Source organism: Desmodus rotundus, chromosome 11 (assembly GCF_022682495.2).
Source record: "Desmodus rotundus isolate HL8 chromosome 11, HLdesRot8A.1, whole genome shotgun sequence".
In the NCBI taxonomy this organism is placed as follows: Eukaryota; Metazoa; Chordata; class Mammalia; order Chiroptera; family Phyllostomidae; genus Desmodus; species Desmodus rotundus.
The window spans coordinates 74206232-74213138 of NC_071397.1; the positions used below are offsets into that span (position 1 = coordinate 74206232).

The following is a 6907-nucleotide window of genomic DNA, read 5'->3' on the forward strand; positions in this document are numbered from 1 at the left end:
GGTAGAGCTTGGCAGCACCTGCCAGTTGGTGATGGAGCTTTCTGTGAGTTGGACAGTGGCCTAGAAGTCGGTGGATGATGGTGATTATGCTTCACGCTATAGCGTGAGGCTCAGAAGCGGGCAGGGGTGGGGAGCTACAAACTGGTGGAAATGGAATCACCTGGAAGTGGCAATTAGAAGCTTGGAGAATGCTGACTGTGCTTTCAAATCTCTCTTTGCACGTTGGCAAGTGGGGATAAAAAGCCATATTCACTTGTCGAGGCTCAAGGGAAGTGCCATCCTTGGCAGGTTGTGCCAGGTTGCAGTTAAAAGAAGGTGAAAGTACAGTTCTGTGAAGAGGATGAGGTTATAGATTATTTACAGGGAATTATTTACAGTGGGATGAGTTTCAAAGAAGTCAGTGGTGGAAAAAACTGGAGGGGGGAAGTAGCATACAGTAGTTTGGCTATGGGTCAAAAGAAATAGTTTTCTTCATGGGTAACTAATAAGAACCAGAATTAATGATGTAGATGTGATTTATTGGTCTTGAGATTATAAAGAAATACAGGTATGAATTTGATAAGAAAATTGACATTAACTTCAAGATTATGCAACTGTACTGATTTACACAGAACTGTTTTCTGTTGATTTAGGGGAAACAGGAAGTTTCTCTGGTGCTCCTAAAAGGGGTACCAGATGGACACCTCTACAGGTAAGTGATCCTGTGTGGGCTCATTCATCTCACTATGTCCCATTTTTTCCATTACTAAAATGGGGTCAATAATATCTCCTATCTGAGATGTCACAAGAATTAAATTTTTGTATATAAAAACACCTTCAAAAATTGTAAAAGCCAGACAAAGGTAAGTTAGGATTATTATAGTGTTAGTTATATCAAACTTTGTTTTGGTGAATTCTTTATCAAAAATGCAAAGTCCAAGTGTAACCTTGTTCTTGGTAAAAAAGTAGGAATTACTTTCAAAGATTTGTTTGGAAACATTGCCTTTAGGAAAGCATTATGAAAAAAACCAGAAGTGTCTGCATTGTACTCTGTAGACAAGTAAAATAATTTGTCAAGGAAATAACAGCAATGAGGGAGTCATTATAAGGAGAGAGGATTTTTTCTTTTGTCATTCTTTCCATTACAAATGTCTTACAGTTTCTATTTAAGGACAGGTCAGAACCTCCCTTAAAGTCCTTCAGCAAGTTCAGACAGCCACAAGTTGGGACTCTGGGCCACTTGCCAATATTTATTGAAAGAGTGCCCTAAGTCAGTTTGAGAATCAGAAACTGGAAGTTTCTCTCCTTTCCCACAAACAAGCCCCCCTTCTTCCCCTTCCTTTGCCTGGACAGTTCACTCATTTTGGCAGTGGAGGCCGACACACGTGCGATAGCTCGTAGCAGGCGACAGCCACGTTAGCCTTAAATCTGTCCTTCCATACCGTTTTTCTTAAGGAGGGAGAAATGCGGTCATGCTTGTTCTTCTTCCATCTTCTGAAAAATCTAATAGTCTTGAGACATTGGTGAAATAGCAAAACTTATTTTTATTTACTAAATATAGCCAGGGAAGGCTTTTGTATTTATGTTAAAAAATTTCTATTTAGGGTGTGGAAAAGGGGTGTCCAATGTTGAGATTCTTCATGGGGTTCAGACAAACCCACCGACAAGCTTACTACTGTAAACCGGAAATGCCAGCCTGTATCAGACATATGGTCAGGGCAGCTCTATGGTTTGTCTCTGCCAGGAAGACCGAGAAATCTGCCGGGAAATGCCCTGTGGACTTCTGACGTCAGAGTGGAACAACTCAGAAATGTATGGAATGAGATTATTTACAAAACAGAGAATGATTAGAAGAAATTAAGTTTATCTGGAATCCTGCATTTAAAAAAATTAAGATGTTTTCTCATGGAAATTCAATATACTTTCATTGTTGTGGAGTATAATACACAGATAAACAATGAAAATGTGAAGCCATAATTTATCAATCCAAAGATCACAGTGCACATATAGTTGGTATTTATCCTTTCAGGCCTTTTCTTACAAATCCATATGTATACTTAACGAAGGAACTGTTCTAGACACATCCTCCTGCAGCCTATTGAACATATGCCTGTGCCAGCAGCACCGTGGTTAAGAATACGGGTTCCATCAGACTCCTTGGGTTTGGGTCTCAGCTCTGTCAATGACTAATGGGATGTCTTCGGGTAAGTTTCTGAATCATTCTGCTGATGGGAATGGCGGTTTTGAGTAGAAAAGTAACAGGATCTAGTCCTGGATGGATGAGGTTGCCGTCAGCCAAGATCAGAAGTTTGTGAATGAAAGAGGTTTGTAGTGGGGAGACTAGCAGTTCAATCTATTTGACATCTGAATGGAAACATCAAGTGTGCAGTTGGGGTTTGATTTGGAGAAAGGTATGAATAGAGGGAATTAGCATGTGGGAGTCATGGGCATGTAGGTATCTAGAGCTTTGAGACTAGATGAAATCAAGGGAGTAAGTACAGGTAGAGAAGAAGAGCAAGAAGTAAGGCATGGGGCACCCTAACACTGAGAGTTTAGAGAAGTACAAGGAAGGGTATGTAAAATGTGATAAAGGTGGTGTTAGTTCTTGTGAAAAGGATGATGACTCAGTGCAGCTTCCTCAGGTTGCAAGGACTGGAGACACCAGAGTAAATGAACTTGAATGATATGCATTTACTTTGAGTTGGCAGCAGTCACTCCACTCCTGTGCTCAGACATTGCAGCGCCTCTGCCTCTCCTGATCTTTCTCAGTGTGGCCTATGGCCTCTGATACTCTTTGTCTTTATTCCTTCTTTTTTCCTGTGAATAATGTTTGCTCCACTTGCTGCCTTTAATATATGTACCAGGCTTCCCCCCAACCCCAACATTAAAACAGTGTTTATCAGCTTTATTGAATGACCTCCACTCAATTCCCAGTTCTCATCTTCTTCACACCCTGTCAGCAGCCCTTGACAGAGCTGATCACTCCCTTCTCTCTGAAGCAATCTTTGTTTTACCTCCAGCATACCAGTCTTACCTGGTTCTTGTCCTGGTTCTCACAGGCCACTTTTTTGAGTCATCTGACCATTTCTCATTTTTCTAATTTCTAGATGCTGAAGAGCCCCGAGCTTTGTCCTTGGAACTTTTTTCTGTCTATACTTAACTCTGTTGGTGATCACTTTTAATTCAATGAATGTAAATACTATATTCTAAAGATTCCCTGTTGAACTTCAGGTTCATGTTTCTACCTGCCTAATGACATTGTCACTTCCATGTCAAATAGGCAATGTAGTACATTGTATCATTGTTCAGAATATGTTTTGCCTTTCCCAGTCCTGGGATTACATTTAACCCTGTTCTGCTAATGTCAGGATTGGCCGTGTGACTTGCTCTGGCCAGTGACATGTGCCAGTTCTGAGGAGAAGCCTTCGGGGTCATCACCTGGCACTATTGTGCTCCCTCTCTCCTCTGTTCTAACACCAAACATCCCTGCTCCTTCAGGCTGGGTCACGGGATGAAGTCGGCACGGCCAGAGCCAGTGTGCAATGGACACAAATGTGAGCAAGAAAAAATCTTTTTTGTTCCAAAGCATTAAGATTTTTAGAGTTGTTCACTGCAAAAAACTTAGTGTAAACAGACTAATACAGCACCTCAATATAATATACCCACAACTGAATGCCTGGTCTCCCCTGCCGGAAGCCTGCTCTTTCGAGGGTTCCCCGTTTTGGTAAACACCAGCTTCAACTTTCCAGTTCTCAGACAAAGAACCTGGGAGTTGTCCTTGATTACACTCGGTATCTCACATCCACACAAACTAAAAACAAACAAAAGTGATAAGACTCTCTGTGGAGGTTACATACAGTCAATGAGTATGAAACAGAGAAAAATAATAATCACAGTAAGTTAAATGTGTAATACTCAAATATTTATATGTAATCATATCACTATATAATAGTAAATATTTAAATTTAGGTATCTAGAATATAATGGATGCAATGGGAGTAATAGAAGACAGTCAAGGGGAAGGGAGTGCTGGGGGTGCAAGTGAGCAGGTAGGCTGCCAGGGTGGTCAGACCTGGTCTCATTGGGGAAAAACATTTGAGTAAAGACTTGAAGGGCGTGAGAGGCACAATCTGCATGAGAATAGTAGAAAGCATGTTCCCGGTGGGGGTCAGCCAGTGCAGAGGCCCAAATGTGGAACCATGGCTGGCTGGCACAAGTAACAACAAGGAGTCCAGTGTGGCTGGAGTAGAGGAAGTGATGAAAATATTGGTGGTGGCTGATACAAAAATGTACGGAGTTGGGCAGGTGGCGTATCATGTAGAGACTCATGGGTCCTCATAGGTAAGTGCTTTACTCTCAGTGGGACACGGAACCACTGGAACATGTTGAACAGGGGAGGGACATTATTTGACATACTTTTTTTTTTAGCTTATCACCATTGATTAAGTGATCTCTGCTGTGGTAGCTGCTGTATGTCAGCCTGTTCTTAAAACATAAAATGCTTCCAATTCCTCTTGTCCAGGACAGAAGGGTCTTCCAGGTAGCATGCCAACACAGTGAGAAGCTCCGATGATGCCAGCTTCAATGCTGGTGCCATCCAGACAGGGAGAGGGTCTTGGCCCATTCAGCCACAACCACAGCTTCCAGAGTTTTGAGAAAGGAGCCTTGAGGGGCCCAGCCTGCTGGTCATTTGGATGCTGTCTGTGCGGGTTTTGTATTCTATGATGGTGTTGGGAAGTAGGTTAAGCTCGCTGAAGGGTATCCTGGATTTGGGCTGTGGTTGCTTGGTCTGCGGCAGTCTTATTCCATACGGAAATAATGTCCTCCTGAACCTGGACAGTGATCACAGCCCCACAGATCTGCTCCACAACCGTGAACTGTTCCCCTAGCATGGCCAGGATGAGTCTCCCGGCAATGGAATGCCAAGCCCTTCCATAGACGAATAATCCACTTGCCACCATTTTTATTTGCATCATCCTCCCACATGGGTTTAATTCCTTTTTTAAAGAGATGCAAGTCACTGTGGCCTGTAAGGTCCCTGGGACGTACTATGTGTCTGTAAAACCTCAAAAATTGCTCCACAGAGGCAAAGGTGCCAATCTGTTTGATGTTCTACTCACAGTTCTGTGAGCTGGGGGTCGGCTGGCGGTTCTCCTGGAGTACCAGACCGTGTAGTTGTACTGCAGTGGGTGCTCTGCTGGTCCAGGGACCACAGCCTTCCTCTTGCCCCTGCCCTAACCTCTGTCTCATTCCATTTTCCCTTCTTACCACCTTTCCGTATGCTGTTTTCTTCATTCTGATCATCGTCCCCGCTGTCCTCATCTTTCAGTGTGTTGAATTTGTCCATCCTCTCCCCGTCACCACTGCCTCATGGAGTGATTTCCGCTTCTCCTGGTCCCCTGCGTGACATACCTTTTAAAAGTCTCACTGTGGCTGCCGTGTAACGACTAGACAGTAATGAGAGTGGGAGGAAGGTTGGAACTGGGGAGACCACTTAGGTTATGGAATAATTCACATGAGAGGCAGCAGTGACTCAGTCAAGATTGCTAGCAGTGATGACATCAGATTTTGGATGTACTCTATAAAGAATTTCCTGAACGACTGGACATGAAGAGTTAAAGAGAAGCCTCAAACGTGATTTTCAAATTTTCATCCCAAGCAGATGGAGTTTCCTTCAGCTGAGATGGTAGCAGGTTTGGGAAGGAAAAGAAGAGCTCCCCCATAGGAGCTTGGTTTCAGACATGTTTTTAACACATCTATGGGGTGGCTGAATGGGCATTTGTTATTCAAGTCTGGAGTTTCAGGGGCAATGTCTACACTAGAGATTTAAATTTGGGAGTCATTGGCATAAATGGGTATCCCTTGAAGATATTGTGGGTTAGTTCCAGGCCACTTCAATAAAATTAATATTGCAACAAACTGAGTCACAGATATTTTGATTTCCCAGTGCATACAAAAATTATATTTATACTATACTGTAGTCTATTAATTTTGCAATAGCATTATGTCTAAAAATGTACATTGGGTACTTTAAAAATGTACCTTAATTTAAAAATATATTTTTTGGCTAAAAAATGCTAACCATCAACTGAGCCTTCAGTGAGTCATAATGTTTTGCTGGTGGGAGCTCTTAGCTCCAACTTGTAAGAAATAAATTATCTGTGTGGTACAATAAAGCAAAGTGCAATAAAATAAGGTGTGCCTGTACACGGTGTTTAAAGCCACAGCCTGTGTGAAATCGCCAAGGGATTGAATGCAGCTAAAGAGAAGAGCCTCATCAAGTTGTATACATTAAATATGCACAGGTTTTTACATGAGAGAGAGAAGATGAAGAAGGACCATTAGTGATGAGAGAGATTTGGAAGAAGAGAGGAAGCCTCCAAGGAGACTCAAATGGAACAGCCAATCAAGTAGAAGGAAAGCTGAAGTGTGGCGTCCTGGACCAAAAGGATAAAAGTTTATCAAGGGGCACAGAACGATCAGCTGTGACTGAAAGACAAGCACTGAGAAGTGACCACTGGATGGGGAGACATAAGGGTCATTCATTGGTCGCCTTAACAGAACAGCGTGGATGGGATGGTGGCAGGGAGAGCCTCCTATGAGACAGTGTGAGAAGAGAGGCAGGGAAGGATTCAGAATTTAGTCAGCTTTTGGGGAAGTCTGGATGCAAAGAAGAGCAGAGAAATGGGTCAGTAGGTGATGGGAAAAGCAAGGACAAATAAAGCCTTTTTAAAAAATCCTCACCTGAAGACATTTTTAAAATCCACACCCTGCTTTTTTGACACACACACACACACACACACACACACACATCTATTGGTTGCCTTCTTGTGCATGCCCCAATCAGGAGGACTGAACCTGCAACCTGGGTATGCGCCCTGACCGGGACTTGAACCCATGGTCGTTTGTTCTGTGGGATGACTTTCCA

General features: G+C 42.8%; 1 pseudogene; it reads right to left on the reverse strand.

Annotated features, from left to right (window-relative positions):
• Window positions 1–4603: 4603 nt before the first annotated feature.
• LOC112297241 (eukaryotic translation initiation factor 4E type 2 pseudogene) lies at window positions 4604–5326 on the reverse strand (annotated as a pseudogene).
• Between the last annotated feature and the right edge of the window lie 1581 nt (window positions 5327–6907).